The 19172-nt window shown below is 46.0% G+C and overlaps 1 long non-coding RNA gene across 2 annotated transcripts; it reads left to right on the top strand.

The window, feature by feature from the left end:
* The first annotated feature begins 561 nt into the window (after positions 1-561).
* Positions 562-19172, top strand: LOC113882801. Of its 2 annotated transcripts, none has more exons than XR_003508448.1 (4): positions 562-897; positions 16412-16457; positions 17107-17292; positions 18391-19172. It is a non-coding gene; the product is annotated as an uncharacterized LOC113882801 (long non-coding RNA). The 2 variants fall into 2 exon arrangements; XR_003508449.1 differs by having other exon boundaries at positions 13855-16457.

Here is a 19172-nt window from a genome sequence, read left to right as displayed (position 1 = left end):
GCGGGTCAGCTGTCACAGCTGAAGGCCCGTGAAAGCCGCCCCGCCCCAGAAGTTCAACAAAAGCTTATTCACCGCCTGTTGTACAGGCAACGCGTCCTGGTAGGTCAGACCCCACCCGACGGCGCTGCGCCTGAATTTCACCAATTCCCCACCCCACCCGCAGCAAGGAGCTAAGAGAATTGCTTTCACCCTTATGAAGCATCCTGTAATTACCCCTGAGAAGCTGGCTTCTTAACATAGTCTGTTCTGCAACTCTCTGGTTTCGCTCTGAGTTTCGTGGCTCACTGGTGGAGTCTCCAGGAATTATGAAACATCCAATTAAATGTTCAGCCCTAAGGAACACTTTGGGTACACAGCAACTATTCCCTAATGCAATAGACACTTGGCATTTGGGTTCACTCCCCTGGTCGCAGTAGTGCCTGTTCGAGTTCCTTCTTGTTTTTGTCCAGCTGTTTGTGACCCCATGGACTGTAGCCTGCGGGGCTCCTCTGTCCATGGGATTTCCCAGGCAAAAATACTGGAGTGGGTTTCCATACCCTTCTCCGGGGGATCTTCCCAACGCAGGGATCGAACCCACATCTCCTGCATTGGCAGGCATATTCTTCACCACTGAGCCACCTGGGAAACCCATCCACCAGAAGAACCCCATGGGGATATTTCTCTAGGCCGCTGTGTCAGAACTTGGTCTTTTCTTTCAAAACAGTCATGGAGCAAAGGAGGCATCCTTTAAAATCTCTTTGATGATGTAAAGCTGATTCTCTTTCCCAGGAATTTTATGGGCAAGGATAGGAAGAAGATTCAGATAAAGAAATGTTAACACTTATCCTTTAAAATCTAGGAATGAAAACCACGGGGAAAAGCAAAACATGAAATCAAAACTAACATAGGATTTTCAAGGTAAGTTCTACTTTGGTACGTTTTTAAGATACATTTTTAATAATACTTCTTTGGGAATTTTATAAAGAAAAGTATACTGAAAAAAGAAAAAGATAATCCCACAGTAAAGAGAGCATTTAAACATTCAGCATTCTTTCAATTGAAATATAGTTGACGTACATGAGTGTTGTTTTAATACAGAAGTGATGGTTCTCTCTAGAGCCTACAATACAGAACCTAAGCTGGCTGCCTCTCTGTTGTTCAGTCTGCACACTGCACAAAGCCAAGGAGGGCTGGATGGGGCTGGGGTCACCAGAGCTCAGGCCACCGGGCCTGGGGGCTCCATCCGCCCACAGGGGGTGCCTTTTTAAATGACCTGGGCAAAGAGGGCTTTTCTGGGGATTCGCATGATGGTGCCTTACAGGCCAGCTGTCCCCTTGGTACTAGATATTCCGCTAGAGCAGCAGACAACTAAAATAATTACACTAACAATAAAACATGAAGCTTTGGCTTAACCAACAAGGAAAAACGAGTCTGGTCTCCTCTCCCCTGAGTCCTGCCTGCCCGGCGCACCAGCAGGAATTCCCAGCTCCTGGCAGCCTGGGGGGGCCTGGTGGGGGCGCTGCAGGTCAGGATTAGGTTCAGGCAGAGTCATGCTGGGAATGGCTTGGCCCAGTGCAGGCTTCACTTCCAGTTGATCTGAATAATGTTTGACTCCTAAAAAAAAAAACAACAATGAAATCCAAGAGCTGCTTTCCCAAACTATGAAAACTGAAGTCATAACTTTAGAACAGGCTTGAGGGCAATGATCCCGCCAGTCACGCTCTGCTCACAGAGAAATGCACAAGGTGGTTTTCCTTTGTCTTGAAGGAGGTGGAAGCGTGGCTCTTTATAACCAGATGAGGCAAGGAGTCCTTTGAGCCGAAGAAAGGGACCCGGGCCGCAGGGCCCTGTGCCCACACTCAGGCAGCACTAAAGCAAGCCCGTGTAACCAGGGTGTGTCTGTTCTCCCTCTGCAGTTAGACGGCACTGTATGTGTTCATTTAATCTCCATTATACCAGAGGCTACTTGAGGGTAAGGGCTGTGTCTCCCAGCATCTAATCGGGTACCTTAGTCACAGGAGGTGCTTAAAGAACTGCTAAAAAGTGAGTGGAATATGCCTCCAAGCTTTTCCTCTGAAATATCAGAAAACTTTGAGCTCCCCGTGGAATTTTTCTTGAGAAAGTGCTTTTAACACAGAAGTATATCTTTCTGATTTCCCTAGGCTAAATGGAGAGATCCAGACACGTCATGGGGTTAGGAATGTGTTTGAACATATCCTCTGGGTTCTGAACTCATCTACTGACGGTTGAACTTGTCACTGAGAACAGAGTATGAATATTTTGCTTACAGGCCTTTCCTGGAAGAAAGAGTAAAATTCTATAGATTTGGCTATAATTGTACTAGATATATAGGTTTATTAACCCACTCCAGTGCTCTTGCCTGGAAAATCCCATGGATGGAGGAGCCTGGTAGGCTGCAGTCCATGGGGTCACTGAGGGTCGGACATGACTGAGTGACTTCACTTTCACTTTTCACTTTCATGCATTGGAGAAGGAAATGGTAACCCACTCCAGTGTTCTTGCCTGGAGAATCCCAGGGATGGGGGAGCCTGGTGGGCTGCCATCTATGGGGTCGCACAGAGTTGGTCACGGCTGAAGTGACTTAGCAGCAGTGCTCAATTCTGGAAGTTGGTGATGGACAGGGAAACCTGGCGTCCATAGGGTCACAGAATTGGACACGACTGAGCAACTGAACTGAACTGAGCTGAGTGCTCAATTCTACTACATTTTGGGGGCTTCCCTTGTGGCTCAGCTGGTAAAGAATCCTCCTGCAATACAGGAGACCTGGGTTCGATCCCTGAGTTGGGAAGATCCACTGGAGAAGGGAAAGGCTACCCACTCCAGTATTCTGGCCTGGAGAATTCCATGGACTGTATAGTCCATGGGGTCGCAAAGGGTCAGCCACGACTGAGCAACTTTCACTTTTCATAAATGACTCGACTGAGCGGCTTTCCCTACTACATTTGTATGACCTTATTAAAGTACTTTTTTTCCTAAAAGGACTTTGACAACAACAAATAGACCTCAGTGTGTATAATACGTGATATGTTCCCACATATTAACTCATACAGTTCTCCCAGCAACCTGGCAGCGTGTGAATGTTATCTAATACTTTACAGAAGAGAGTAATACACTTAAAAAAAAAAAAAAAACTGTTAGTGGGAGTACAGGGTTGGAGGCCAACTTACCTGCTTCTAGGTGTGATATTCCTTTTTTAAACAACATTTATGGATTCATATTTGGCTCTTCGCTGCTGCACGAGGCTTTCTCTAGTTGCGGCGAGCAGGGCCGCCCTGCCTTGCAGCGCACGGGCTTCTCGTGGGGGTGGCTTCTCTTATCGTGACCACAGGCTCTAGACGCGTGGGCTTCGGCGGTGGCAGCATGCAGGCTCAGTATTTGTGGCGCGTGGGCTTAGTTGCCCTGTGGCATGTGGAAGCTGCCCAGACCAGGGACTGAACTCTGTCCCCTGCATTCGCAGGTAGATCTTATCCGCTGTTCCACCAGGGAAGTCCCTAAGCATGATTTTCTAATTCCTGTTTCCATGTTGGAATTGCCCACTTTGGGAGTAAGCAGGTGGAGTGTTTGAACATCTCACAATCATTTATTGTCGTATCCTGCCTCAGGCCAGGAACATTTCAGATATTTATCTGCTTTACCAGCCCTTTGCAAAACTACAGGTTTTAGCTCATGCCTAGCTTGGCCTGAAATGCAGTTCTATCATTAAAAAGACCAAACTGCAGGACAGGAAAGAATTACCACAGAACCTGCGGGGCCACTTCTGGCCTTTGGAAGTGAAATGATAGCTCTTCACGAGGAAAATGCACTCTCAGGGCCCTGATTGCGACTCCTTGCCCCGTGGTCTGGGGCACCAGTGACGCTGGTTAGGGTCTGTGAGCTGGAGACCTGCATGCTCGCGGCTCGATTTCCTGTGCAGTACTGAATAGGAGACTCTACAACCACTCTCTGCAGCCTTCGCTGTGCTGTTCTCCTGATGCCTTTGCTGTGTGTTGAGTTTAGCCTGAAATCTTCACACAGAACGCATCACCATGTTCCTTGCAGGGTTCGCCTTGGTGTATAAAGACCCTGGGGTCTCCTGACCACCCACACACTTGCACTGCATTGTTTGAGACAAGCTTGAGGAGCTCTCCAACCATTTTTGGCCTCCTTTCTTGCATTTTCATTTTGGTTGGGGACACAGCTGCTCGTGGGGATTTCCCGCCAGTACGAGAGGAGAGATGGGGGTGATCACAGCTCCTCCCCCTCTGCGGGCGCCCCTGCTCCAGCCTGCACCCCGGGTGCGGGGCAGTCATCACGGAGCTCTCGGGAAAGACGGGATCCAGCCCATTCCGTTCCTGTGAGAGCGCCTCTCGGGGAAAGGATGCATCCTGCGACTTGGCCTTGGACTCCTACCCCCGGGCTCTTAGGAAAGAGTGATGTGCCAGAATACTTCCTTTTGGCACATGACGAGCTGCTCTGCGTGGAGTGTGCTGAGACAGTAAACCGTGCCTGGCGTCGTCTGCTGCTCAGCGAGCATGGAGCTGTGTCCTGCTGGTGGGTCTCCATCACCAGCAGGTGAAAGGAGAAGGCCGTTGGCTCTGGAGGGCCTGGGTCCCTGAAGTCAGAAGAGCCTGAAACCTCAGCTGCTGCTGCTTTGCCAAATACACATCCTGAAAATACCGATGGTTCTGGAATCAGGGTCTTCTCAGCAGGTTATTGGGTGTCAGCCTATGAGAAACCGTAGTGTCGTTCATCACCCTGTTCCCCTCCCGCGCTGTGAACCTTGGCTCTCCAAGAGCTGATGACAGACAGGGGTGGCCTTGTGAGAGAGAAGACCGCGCAATTGCATCCAGGCGGATGTATGCCCCGAGCCCGCGGCCCAGACAGCGTCTCCCAGCATTAACCCCCTCAGACAGCTTTCAGCTCCTTGGGGCAGTGGGCTGGACGCCGAGGAATTCAAGAGGAGGAGACACTGCTCTTTCCAGTCAGAGAGAAGCAGGTCTGTGAGATGCGCATGTACTCCGGCGCTCAGACACTGGCAGGTGGAGCCCGGGGAGGGGCGTCGGGCGACACCCTGAGGGGGGCCGTCCTGGAGGGGAATCTAGATGGCTGGGCAGGTGCCACAAGCAGTGAGGGGGTCTCGGGGCTCCAGGGGGAGGACTCGGAGGTGCAGAGGGGGGGAGCAGGGGCCCTGTGTCAGAGGGCACAGGGCGACCCAGCACGGAGCCGTTGAAGGGCCCGGGACCCAGAGCGCGGCAGTCGGCTTCCTTGCCCGAAAAGACAGCTGTCAGCTCCGTGCGGTGGGGCTGGATGCCGCTGTGGAGCTAGGATGGGCCGTCGTCCTGGAAGCTGGCTGAGAGGCCTGAAGGGCCCGCTGAGGCCTGTAGTGACCCGAGACTGGAAGCGAGGTGCCCTCCCCCAGCTACGGGATTGTAAAGATCACCCTTGGCCCTAAGTTAACTGCATGGAAGCCTAAGAGATTTAGCTTTCCCAGTGATGAGTATTCCCCTGCTTCTCACGAACTAGCCAAAAGAAAATTAAATCACATTCGACAAATATCTTGAGTTTTCGTGCCATTCAAGTATGTGCTCACAAACCTCACTAAAAAAAAAATTCACTCAGCATCACGTGTCCTCAGGGGACTGCAAGCTAAAACATAGGTGAGATATCACTGCACACCTATGAGAATGGCCAAAATCCGAAACACGGACAAAGCCCAGTGCTGGTGAGACGTGGGGCAATGGGAGCGCTCATGCCTTGCTGGCGGGGATGCAAAGCGGCTCCATCCACTCGCATGACAGTTTGGCAGTTTCTTACAAGAGTAAACATATTCTGACCACATGATCCAGCAGTTGCACTTCTTGGTATCTACCCAAAGGATTTGTTTCCACACAGAAATCTGCACGAGGATGTTTACGGCAGCTTTATTCTTGGTGGCCAACACTTAGAAGCAACCAGTACGTGAAAAATAAACTGAAACGTACATAATTCCCAATTGGAAACAAAATTTTGTGTGGTAAAATATACGTAACATTAAAATTTACCATTTTAATGGTTTAAAGGTTTTTGAGTGTTTAGTTCAGTGGCATTAACGACATTCATTTTGTTGCGCAAATAATACCACTATCCATCTCCAGAACTTTTTATTTTCCTAAACTGAAACTCTGTCCCCATTAAACAATAAAATCCCATCCCTCCCTGTCCCCAGCCCCTGGCAACCACTGTTCTACATTCTGTCTCTAAGAGTTTGACTACTCCATGTACCCTATAGATGGAATGCTGCAGCGTCTTTCCTTTGGTGCTGGCGGATTTCGCTGAGTGTAATGTCTTCAAGGATCATCCCTGTTGCAGCAGGTGGCACGACTGAGTCATGTTCTATTGGATGGCTAGACCACATTTTGCTTGTCCATTCATCTCTCCACAGACACCTGGACTGATTCCACGAATCAGTGGCTGTCGCGAATAATCCTGCTGTGAACACGGGTGGACTAACATCTGTGTGAGTCCCCGCTAAAATGCATGATTGTTAATAACGGAAAACATCAAACGACAATGAAAGTGAGCCTGCTGATAAAGCACGGTGGCTTCTGTGAAATCAGAAAACGGATTCTCTCCAAAGCACAGTTAAGGGCTGTTCTGATTGCAGCTAACAGATACCAGCAATGTTTTTTCTTAAGTTACAAAAACTATGTTTCACATGCTTGCCAAGGTACAGGATTACTCAGAAAGAAAATCTCATACAACAAATGCCAGTTGATGCAAATACTCGAGTGACTCTAGCCAGAGGGAGAGGAAAGTTGTCTTTCATCATGCAGACCAGTTAACTCACCTCGTTCCCTCACCAGCAGCTTCTGCGGCATCTTGGCTCCCTGTTCAGTCTCATGTCAAGGTCCTCTCGTTCTCTCATGTCCTTTTCTTCCCTTATTCGCTCGCTCCTTCTGCTCCTTTGCTTTTACGGGTCTCGGTTTTAATGGGGAAGATCTAGGCTCTGAGACTCTCCCGCCCTTCACATCACAGTGGTCTCAGATTGTAAATTCCAAGGAGGAAGGGAAGGCACTGGTCTTATTTACTGTGAGCTGGGAAGTTGCAGCATTTCATGTCTCTCTCTCAGCCGGTGGAAGGTGGATGTAGTGAAGGTGTCCAGGGTGGGGCGGTCTCAAGTCCTGGCCCCAAGCTTTTGTTGCTTCCACATCTCCTCACCATCTCCTCACCATAATGAATAGGCTTGTCCCCGTTCAGAGCAATCAGCAAGCTGATTTCCTGGTCTTTTTTTTTCCCATAACGTGGTGTTTTCGATGCTTCTGGCTCCTGACGGTTGTCTGGCAATTCTCACAGCTTAGTCAGTTTCGGTGTTAAAACAATATCCTGTTCAACACGACAGTCCAGAGGTCATCCACAGATGCCCTCCTTTCTTGGCTCAGGTCAGCCTTGGTCCAGAACATCTGCACTGAGGAGGGGTGCAATCCCTTTACTGTGTGTTTCTTAGCCTCCCTCCCCCCGACTTGCAAATACGATGATTTGCTTTCTTCCCTTCCAGGAATCCTTCTGTCTTCTATTTTTTAATCTTCCTGTCGATGTTGTTTAGAATTAATAGTAATAAGCATCCATGTCTTGGGTTCACCCCGTCGTGTCCGATTCTTTGTGACCCACGGACTGTAGACCTCCAGGCTCCTCTGTCCACGGGATTCTCCAGGCAACAATTGTGGGGTGTGTTGCCATTTCCTATTCCAATCCATGTCTGACTCCTACATTATTTTTTTCCCTGTGAATAAATCAAATTTGTATAAATGAAGAAAATGGATAACTGGTATCGGGCACTTTAAGGAATTCTGCTATAATGAGGACTTTGAAAATACTTATCATTGAAAGTACATGGGAATAATCATCGGTGCATGTTCCAACTGATCTTAGCTTCTAGTGTTTGATTTTTAAACCAACATACAGCAGAACTGACTTTTGCGTGGGCGTGTGTACCAGTCTGGGAATTTTCACACGTGTGTGGAGTCATGTAACTGTGTACGTGGGATAGTTCCACCACCCAACAGCCCCCTTATGCTGCGCTTCCCCTCCCTCCTCCCCTGGGAATTGCTGAACTTTATCCTTTTGCTCCAAAATTACTGCAGATGGTGACTGCAGCCATGAAATTAAAAGACCCTTGCTCCTTGGAAGGAAAGTTATGACCAACCTAGATAGCATATTAAAAAGCAGAGACATTACTTTGCCAACAAAGGTCCGTCTAGTCAAGGCTATGGTTTTTTCCAGTGGTCATGTATGGATGTGAGAGTTGGACTATAAAGAAAGCTGAGCGCCAAAGAATTGATGCTTTTGAACTGTGGTATTGGAGAAGACTCTTGAGAGTCCCTTGGACTGCAAGGAGATCCAACCAGTCCATCCTAAACGAGATCAGTCCTGGGTGTTCATTGCAGGGACTGATGTTGAAGCTGAAACTCCAATCCTTTGGCCACCTGATGCGAAGAACTGACTCATTTGAAAAGACCCTGATGCTGGGAAAGATTGGGGGCAGGAGGAGAAGGGGACGATAGAGGATGAGATGGTTGGATGGCATCACCGACTCAATGGACATGGGTTTGGGTGGACTCTAGGAGTGGAGATGGACAGGGAGGCCTGGCATGCTGCAGTTCATGGGGTCGCAAAGAGTCAGACACAACTGAGCGACTGAACTGAACTGAACTGATCCTTTTGAGACAGTCATGGAAGTGGAACCATGGATTTTTGAGACCAGCTTCTCCCATGCAACATAATGCTTTTGAGGTTCATACAAGTAGTTGCTTGTATCAGCAATTTATTCTTTTTGTTGTTGTTATTCAACCTCATGGGGACTGAATGGACAAGCCATCTTGGCTCATATTTCAGGCTGGCGTTTACTTTATTTTAAATTTTTTTATTACTTATTTTTGGCTGTGCTGGGTCTTCATTGCTGCGTGGGCTCTTCTCTCGTTTCAGGGATCGGGCGCTATGTCTAGTGGCTGTGCACAGACTTAGCGGCTGTGAAAAGCGATAGCTTCTCTTGCTGTAGAGCACGGGCTCCAGCGCGCTCAGACTTGGGCTCAGCAATTGCAGTTCCTGGGAATCCCAGGCGGATTCCTCACCACTGAGTCACCAGGAAGCCCAGTGACTTATACCTGTATATTATTGAGTCATATTTCACTGTGTGGATATATCGATGCTTATCTGTCCACCTGTGGAAGAACATCTGAGTTGTTTTCCAGTTTGGGGTGAATATGAATAGACCTGCTATGAATAGTCATGTCCAGGATTTTGTGTGAACGTGCATTTCTCTAGGAAAGTCATACCTAGGATTGGGATTGCTTAACTTTATAAAGTGAAGTGAAAGTCACTCAGTCATGTCCGACTCTTTGCGACTCCATGGACTATATGGTCCATGGAATTCTCCAAGCCAGAGTACTTGGAGTGGGTAGCCTTTTTCTTCTCCAGTAACTTTATAAGAAGCTGTCTGAATCCTCTCCCGAGGTGGCTGCACCATTTCCCATCTCCTCCAGCAGTGCCAAGAGTTCTGGGGGCTCTGCATCCCCGCTCAGACCTGCTGTGGTAAGGATTCCTGTATTCCAGCCGTTGTAGAGGGAACAAGTCCCCTGCCCTCTGGGAGTTTACAGTCCGAGATGACCTTGCCGTGAAGAGGCCTGCAAGGCTTGTAGACAATGCACAAGACCTCAGTTTGCATGTCCCTAAAATCTTGCGATGTCAAGCATGTTTTTATGTGCTTATTTGCTGTCTGTGGATCCTCTTTAGGGACGTGTCTGCTCAGAGTCTTTTCCTAATTTTTAGAGTTTTCTGACTGTTGAAGTTGAGGGTTCCTTATGTATTCTGGATAAAAGTTCTTTAACAGATATGTGGCAGGTATTTTCCCGCAGTGAGGAGCTAGTCTCTCATTCTCCTAACAGCCAATTTCAGTCTTGCAGTTAATTTTGTAATAAAGCCCCGGGATAAGGTCCTTTTTCTGCATGTGGACGTCCGATTTTCTAACACTGGTTTTTGGAAAAGACTATCTTAGTTCCATTGAACTGCAGCTTTGCCATTGTCAGAAATTAACGTGGCTGTATTTATGTGGGTCTAATTCTAGACTCTGTTCTCTTCCGTTGATTTATGTGCTTATCCCTATGCTGATATACACTGGTGTGATTTATTACTGTTGTCTTTACAGTAAGTCATAAAGTTGAGAAATGTGATTCCTCCAATTTTCTTCTTTTTCAAAACTGACTTTTCTAATTCTTTTGCCTGTCTATATAAATTTAAAAATTAGATTGTCTATATCCACAAAATAATCCTTCTGCAGTCTTGCTTGGAATTGCATTAAATCTGAAGGCTGTTTTGGGAAGATTTGACACCTATACTGTTTTCAGTCTTCCAATCCATGTACATAAAACATTTCATCATTTATTTGGTATTCTATGATTTCTTTCATCACATTTTTAGTTTGCAGCCTACAGATTCTGTATTTTCAGCACACACGTCCTGTTGTTTCCGACTTTGTTGTTTCTGCCTTTAAAAGGAATAATTCCATTAGTTTCCCATTTATAGTGACTTATGTTGTAAGGGGTTTTTTTAAGATTATTTTTTGTCTATGGTGGGTGTTCGTTGCTGCACAGGGCGGCTTCTCCAGTCGTGGTGAGCGTGGGCTTCTCACTGCAGCCACTCCTCTTACTGTGGAGCACAGGCTCTACGCTCACAGGCTCAGGGGTTGTGAGGCACCGGTTTAGTTGCTCCACAGCACATGGGATCTTCCTGGACCACGGATTGAACTGGTGTCCCTTACACTGCAAGACAGATTCTTAACCACTGGACCACCAGGGAAGCCCCTGTTGTATGTTTTTATACATATTCTTTATCAAGTTAAGGCGCCTTTTTATCATAAATGGATGTTGAATTTTATCATGCCCTTTTTCTGCTCCTGTTGATATGATCATACATGGTTTTATATATATGTACATATAGCTATATATATATGTATAACCACTTACGATCATTTGATCTCTTAATGTAATAGATCAAATGTATAGATATGAAAATATTAAAGAGCCTTTGAATTCATTGACTCCAACTTGATCATAGCATGTTATCCTTTTTCATGTGCAGTTAGATTCAGTTAATATTTTATTAGAACTCATCCATATTAATGAGTAAAAGAAGGCTCTAATTTCTCTTTTGCACGCTGTTTTTATCTGGTGTTGGTATCAAAATTATACTGGCCTCCTAGAATGATTTGGAGAGCATTTCTTCTGGGAGAGCTTCTATAAGATTGGAATGATCTGTTTCTTGAAAATTTGGCAGAATTTTTTGGATCTGCCAAAAAATTTTTTGTATTCTCTTGGGGAAATTTTTAAATTACTCCTACTTTTCTATAATGGCTTTAGGATTATTTGAGCTTTCTATTTTTCTTGCCACATGTAGTAAATTTTTATAGTTTCTAACAGCTCCCCTGTTCAGTCTTGTCCTCTTCTTCATTTATAATATATTTATTCACTATTACTCTTCTTTTTCTTTAAGGAATTTACCAGAAGTTTTAAATGACCAATATTTGGCTTGATCAGCCTTCTTATACCTTATGGTGATATATGGTTTTTCTTTTTTTCTCTTCCTTTTTAGATTTTTTTTGGAGTTCTCTTGTTCTTTTCCTGACATCTATTTTTTTTTTCAGTTGATCTATAGATAATTTTTCCTAATGTCTTAAGTCTGAAACTTAGTTCACTGATTTTCCACTTTCTTCTTTTTAAAAGATGCAAGTATTTCAGGCAATAAATATTTGTATAAATGCATATTATAGTATACATATAAAGGCTCTGAAGCATCTTGTTCATTCTACCCACAACCTTGCTTGGATAAATCCCACTCAGTCATGTTATGTAATTCTTTTTATGTATTGCTAGATTTAGCTGGCTAGCATTTCAAGGGTTCTTGTGTTAATATGCCTTATTGTATCATAAGCTATATTGGTCTGTAGTTTCCTTTTCTTGTGATCTTTGGTTTTGGTGTCAAGGTAATACTGGCTTATGATGCTGGAAGTACTTCCTCCTCTTCTGTTTTTTTTTGCAAGAGCTATGAAGTGTTGGTATTCGTCTTTTAACACATGGTTGAAATCACCAGTGCAACCAACTTGGGCTTGTCTTTGTGGGAAGTTTTAAAATCACTGATTCAATCTCTTTACTTTGTATCAGCATATTCAGATCTTCTATTTCTTCTAGGGTCATTTTCAGCGGCTTCTGCCTGCCTAGGAGTTTATCCGTTCAATTTAGGTTGTCTGATCTGTTTGCGTATGGTGGTTCATGGCATCCCCTGTGGTCCTTTTTATTTCTGTAGAGTTGGCCGTGGTGTCCCCTCTTTTATTCCCAACGTTAATAGTTTACATCATCTCTTTTTATCTTGGTCAGTCTAACTAAAGGTTGTTGATTATACTGGTCTTTCCAAAGAACCAGCTTTTGGTTTTGTTGATTTTCTCTGTTGTTATTCTATTCTTTATTTCATTTATTATACTCTAACCTCTAATTGCTTCCTTTCTTCTGCTTGATTTGGATTTTGTTTGCTTTTCTTATTCTTATTTCTTAATGTAGAAGATTAGGTTATTCATTAGAGATCTTTTTTCTTTTTTAATATAGACATTTGCATCTATACATTTCACTCCTTCCATTGCTTTATTTCAGTGCTTAAGTTGCAGCCTGTAAGTTTTGGCATGTTGTGGTTTTGTTCTAATTCATCTCAGAGTGTTTTATAACTCTCTGTGACTCCTTCTTTGATTAATAAGAAGTGTGTTGTTTAATTTCTACATATTTGTGACTTCCCCAAATTGTCTTCTCTTATTCATTTCACCCCATTGTGGAAGAAAGGTGAGAACCGTGGCTCAGGTTGTGCACTGCACAACTCCTTGGGGTGGCTTTCACACATAAATGGCAGCCATGGGAGGAAGAGGGCTCCCTGGATGAGGAAGGCTGTCATCTGACACTGGGGCCATCTCCCGGGGCTGGTCTCTGACCCACGATTTCCTCCGTCGTCTGAGACTCCATCTGGCACTCACACTCCATCCTCTGCCCTCACCTTCAAGCTCTTCCTTCTCTCCTTCCCATGGAGAAGCAAGTCCACCTGGCCTGGCCCTTGGCCTGCTCCCCGCCGGTGCTCAGAGCACATCCACACTCAGCACCCTCCATACCCTGCCCTGTGCCCCCACCTGCTCCAAATCCTCTCTGGATCCACAGCTCCCAAGGAAGAAGAGCCTTCCCTAGGGATCTCAGCAAGGAGGAGGAGGATGAGAACATCCCCGTTACCTCCCCGCCATCACCCTCCCCAAGAAGACAGAACCCCACTCCCTCCCAACTGCCTCTCCTGAGGACACAGCCACACCAGATAAACTAGCCTGGATCCTGTCAGTGGTCCTCAAGCTGGTAGCCTGGGGCCTTTGGGAGTCTTGGGGCTCCCATCCCAGCCTCCACCCTCTGTGTGAGGACCGTCCCCCACCCCCGGGAGCCCCTAGGGAGACAGCTGTGTTTTCTAAGGTTTCCCAGGGGATGTTCCATAGGCTGAGATGGTTCTCAAGGATAATCGAGAAGCCAAGCTAAATGCAATAGTGGAACTATGGGTACATGTGGTTTCTTCCTTTCTATTTTCTGTAAAATTAAGTAGAGTGAGAAGATAAATGAGTTTTTTTATTTTTATTTTTTACTTGGAGGATAATTGCTTTACAATGTTGTATTGGTTTCCACAATACATCAACATGAATCAGCCATAGGTATCCATACATGACCTCCCTCTTGAACCTGAGAAAGTCTTTATCAATTTAAAATTACACTTCAAGGTTACCGTTTTGTTTAGGCGTTTTTTTTTTTTTTTTTTAATTTTATTTTAAAACAGACAGGACAACTTGAGTCAGGAGGAGCTGGCAGATGCCTCCGGAATGAAGCCCACGTGTCGTCCGAGTGGGGATTCGAGGCAGCAGCTGGGATCCAGGCTGGGGGCCCGAGCATGTTGGCTGGTGGGTCTGGGCAGCTCTGTTGTCAGTCCTTTGCCCAGCCTGGGCCCAGGTTTGTACGCCCTGAGGTCTTAGAATTTAGGGGATCTCTTTAGGGAAAGGAACACAAAACTGTGAATAAAAACTCAGCACACAGTGGATACTTATTTATTTAGCAGGGGCTTGTGGGAGAGGAGCCCTGGGCTTTGCATGTCATTAACTCCAAGGGGATTATCTTCTCCAGTTTGGCCTGGACGTCGCATCACGGCTCTGCTGGTGGCAGCCAGCCAGGCGCGGGCACGGGGTCCAGCCCTGGCTGCCTCCTCGCCGTGATGCCCCGCAGGGTGGCCTTAGCCCTCTGGGGAGGGACTGACGTGTTCTGTGTTCACTGGGTTCTAGAAAGCGGGCGGCGAGAGGCTTATCTTCTAGGAGCTCCTGGGGCTGTTCCCAGCACATGTAGGGGGATGTGAGGAGGAGCCAAAGACCCTGCTGGACAGATGCCCCCATCTGACTCAAAGCTCCACCCGTCATTCGTTCTGCACGTCTGGGCTCCAGCGGTGTGCGCAGGCCCAGGGGTTGACCAGGCCTCCCACCCAGACACTGCGGCCACTGCACGCCCTGCTCTACATTCTCCTGCCTCCATGCCTCCTCTCCATTAGACAGTCCCTTTTCCCCTGTTTTTCTTCCTCTTTCTATTTCTCTTCTTCCTTCTGGAGGTGCCAGCATGGGTCAGAGACTGCTTGAAACCCGGACTGTCGGGGTGTCTGTGGGATGACTCGGTGCATGGAGGCCTGGCAGGATGGCGTCGGGGGGCCACGGGCCATGGCGGCTTCCTGAAGAAGGGGACTTGCCAGTGGGGGTGTCCAGCCTGCGCGCAGCCCGTGATGATGAAACACACACTCACTGGCTGGAGTCGTGTCCCCCCAAACTCATGTCCGCCTGGACCCTCTGAGTGGGGCCTTCCTTGGGAACATGGCTTTTGCAGATGTAATTAATGAAGATGAGGTCTTAACTGAACTGGCAGGGTGGGGGGAGCCTAAATCGGTGACTGGGGTCCAGATGAGGAAAGGAGAGGCCGTGGCGGGGCAGGGCACAGGCAGAGGCAGACCCTGGAGGCTGTGGCTCCAAGCCTGGGCCCCCAAGGGCCACCATAGCGGGAGGGGCAGGAGGGGTCCTCCCCATGCCTTCAAAGAGATCATGTCCCTGCCGAGGCCTTGATGCCTTGATCCCCGACTTCTCACCTCCAGAACTGGGAGATGACCCATTTCTGCTATTTGTTAAGCACCCCATTTGCTGCAGCAGCCCCAGAACCTAACAGGCACGTATGTGTAAGTCACTTTGAGAAACAGTCTCGGGGCGGCCGAGTACTCATGCAGCAGTGCAAGAGGAAAAGCCCCGCCTGTGTCAGTGCCTGAAGCTCAGCGACACAGCGTGTGTCACTGTCAGAGGTGAGACTCGAGAGCCCGTGAGCCCAGGAGAGGTGCGCACGACTCACTCCGGCTAAAACCCTGTTCTGCCCAAGCAGCCAGCTGACCTCTGCCTGCAGGCACCGCAGGAGGCAAGTGTCTGAACATGAGCAGAAATGTCGGTCACGGATCTGGACGCTTCTCTGCACGTTTGGTTATTCTGCTTTTCCCGAGGAAGAAACAGAATTTCAGTCTGTGTTTGCAGAGTTTGTGCATTAGATACAGAACTATTTAGCGGGCTTCACCTCTCCCGCATCATCTATTCTTCCAGCTTTGGACAAATTGCAGTTGTCCAAAACACGCAGAATTCTTGGTATTTGCTAGAATATTAGATCAGACTTCTTGATATTTGCTGGAACGTTCAATTTCCCTTTGCTTGTCTAGGGGCTTTAAAACTGCTTATATTCTGAAATAGAACAGGTTTTGTTGCTTTGTTTCCCCTCTCACTTAAAAAATAAGCTGGGAAAATAGCCTCAAACTGCCAATAAAGTGTAAACAAATCATGAATTTTTACAACTCCCCAAGTACATGTTTTGCTTCTCAAATAAGAAACCAAAAGGTAAATGGAGAATCAGTCTAACAAAACAAAACAAAAAAAATGGAAAATGGAAACCCTTATCACCTAACTGCACTTACTTAGAAACAGGTGAAAATGTAACAGATCACGGACCACAAGATAGAACATGTATTTAGAGAACTGTTTTGGCAGAAATCTACTGTGAATTATTGATAAATGGGTATACTTTCTGGTGAGCAAACATGTTTCTATCATGCTTAATACTCTTTATTTTAAATCTGAAGTTACAACAAGTGTTGTATGCTTTTAATTAGACTCAGCATCTGGATCCTTTCTAGGTAATCAGTGCAAGATGGGGAGTGCTGGAGCAGGCTTAAACATTAAAAAGTTTTTTCTTGATTAATTAGTAAATGTAATCCTTAAATATTTGGGTACTTTAAAACTATGATTCAGAAGTTCACACTAGTCTTCTTTCAGCCTAGAGAGATGATATAAACCCAGAAGACTCATCACCAGTTCACAGGTGAGTCCTGACAATTTGTCATTGTATCAATGATGACAAATCTCAGTTAGCATTATTAGTGGCAAATCTCTGAAGTCAGTTTGAAATTGCCACAGTGGTGTGGAAATTGACACACCTGGAGTGGAATAGATGCAAAAGACTAAAGTGAAAAATAGATCGTTTTTATTGAGGTTAGTGTCATAATAAAGGTAGAGGTGTAAATAGAGCCCAGGCAGGTAAACTTGATGAGCAGTCCTCCCAATTCCTTTTCCAGACCTTTACACCCTGACCTGCTGTGGCCCGGACACCCTGAGTCTCTAAGCTCATCCCTGTGCTGGAGTGTGGGGCTGGCAAGTGCTGCTTACACGTACGTGCCAGTCGCTCAGTCGTGTCCGACTCTTTGCAACCGCGGGCTATATCCCGCCAGGCTCCTCTGTCCAAGGAATTCTTAAGGCAAGAATACTGGAGTGGGTTACCATTCCCTTTTCCAGGGGACCTTCCTGACCCAGGAATCGAACCCGGGTCTCTTGCAGGCAGATTGTTTACCAGTTGAGCCACCAGGGAGGCCTGGTGCTGCTTAGCGTTCCCCTTTCAGACCTCCAAGTGTTTTCAAAAATTTCCCTCCATGTGATGGACCGCAATGACTTCAATTTTCTTTTTTCTTCTCCAGATATCTACTTACAAATGCTGGGCCATTGTTTCTCTCTACTGGATAAGAAGTTAATGTTTTTCTCTGAAGTATAAAAAAGCAAACAACTTTGTGAAGTTTATTTTTAAAAAGTGCCAAATGGAAATTGAAATGCTTTTTGAATTGTTTCCATGTCTTGGCTGTTGGGATTAATGCCGCAGCGAACATGTGAGTACAAATATCTTTCCAAGATCCTAATTTCAGTTCTTTTGAATAAAATACCCAGAAGTGAGCTTGCTGGATCATATGGTAACTCTACTTTTAATTTTTTGAAACAAGCTAAATGACAGATGAACAGATAAAGAAAATGTGGTGTATATATATATATATATATATATATATATGGGAATATTATTTAGTCACTAAGTCATGTCCAACTCTTTGCAACTGCATGGACTGTAGCCCACCAGGCTCCTCTGTCCATGGAATTCTCCAGGCAAGAATACTGGAGTGGGTTGCCATGCCCTCTTCCAGATCTTCCCAACCGAGGGATCGGACCCCTGTCTCCTGCATTAGCAGGCAGGTTCTTTACCACTGAGCCACCGGGGAAACCCATAAGGGAATATTATTCAGCCATTAAAAAGGAAGGAATCTTTTTTATGTATGCAACAAAGGATGACCCTTGAGGACATTATGCTAAGGGAAAGAAGCCAGATGCAGGACAAATGCTATGTGATTCCACTTACCTGAGGCATCTGAAATAGTCAGACCCGTTGAGAGCAGATGGGTGTCGGGCAGGGGCTGGGGAGGGGGAAGTATGGAGCTAGAATTCAGGGGGTGTGAGATTTCAGTTGTGCAAGATTAATCAGCCCTAGACATCAACGTGGTACCTATTTGTGTTCTTACAAATCTGTCCAGAGATTAGACTTCATGTTAAATGTTCTTACAAGTGAAAAAGGAACTTTTTGGAAATTCTGGCAGTTAACTTTTTTGTATATTAAGAGTCATACTTAAAAAAAAAAAAAAAAAGGTGAAGTCCTGGATTCCCTTGTCTTTCAGGGTTTCGATAAGAATCAAGGTGATGCTATCATTACTGTAGACAGAGAAATCCCTTCCCCCCGCCCCCACCAGCATAGTCATTATAAAGGTTGAATGAAAGAAAATAAGCAGAAAGGTAGCAGGACATAGAGGGAAACAAAAACCGCCTCCATGTCTGCTCTGAGGAGCAGACATCCAATCAAGAATGGAACTGTGCTTTGTGAGCGTGTAAGTATTACATGCTTTAGAAATAGCGCTTCTAAATGAATGTTTATGTACTTTTCCTAGATTTAATTAATGCAAGACCTGAAGGGATATTACTACCACTGAGGTTTAGACTAAACCTGGAGATTTCATTCAAGGATTCCTGATAATGTAAAACCATTTGGAGACTCCAAATAAACGTCACATACCAAGCTGGTAACAATTCATAGCATCTGAAAATCTGTAAAAGAATTGAGGAGGAGGCTTTTTCCCCTTCTGTCCAAGGACCATATGTATGGCAGAGATTTTGGTTTGTGTTGAAATTTTGTTGGAGGGTGAAGCGGGGGTGGAGGGAGTCATATTTTTTAATTTTTTTTTTTACTTTGGATGGAGTTTCCAAGGCATTCGATTGCCTGTGGACATTTGTAACTTTTAAAAGTAGGATTTTATACATTTACTCAGAGGCCTAGCCTCAGATGATGAGTAAGACTGAGTATTCAGTGCTCTGCATGTATAATTTGGTGTATGTATAATTTTGCTGCCGATGCAGGGTATCTGGGGGGAGGGACGGCACTGTGAATTTCCTTCCAGGTCACTCCACCTGTAAGATACACCTGTTCAAGAGTACCACCCGAGGCAGGGGAGGACAGAACCAAAGGAAGAATAGCTTAACCCGTCCATCCCTCTGTCCACTCACTCTCCATGTTTAGTGAGCACCTGCTGCATGCCAGGCACTAGACTAATTCGGGACTTGCGGCCCACGTTCAGCGTTCTCAGTTACAGCTTTGTGTGCTTATGACACAACTGTGATTTTCAGAACACTCCTTCCAAAAGTGTTACAACGTGAAGATCTGTGTGGCAATTGA

This window comes from Bos indicus x Bos taurus, chromosome 24, assembly GCF_003369695.1.
Source record: "Bos indicus x Bos taurus breed Angus x Brahman F1 hybrid chromosome 24, Bos_hybrid_MaternalHap_v2.0, whole genome shotgun sequence".
Classification (NCBI taxonomy): Eukaryota; Metazoa; Chordata; class Mammalia; order Artiodactyla; family Bovidae; genus Bos; species Bos indicus x Bos taurus.
This window is presented reverse-complemented; position numbering and strand designations above follow the sequence as displayed.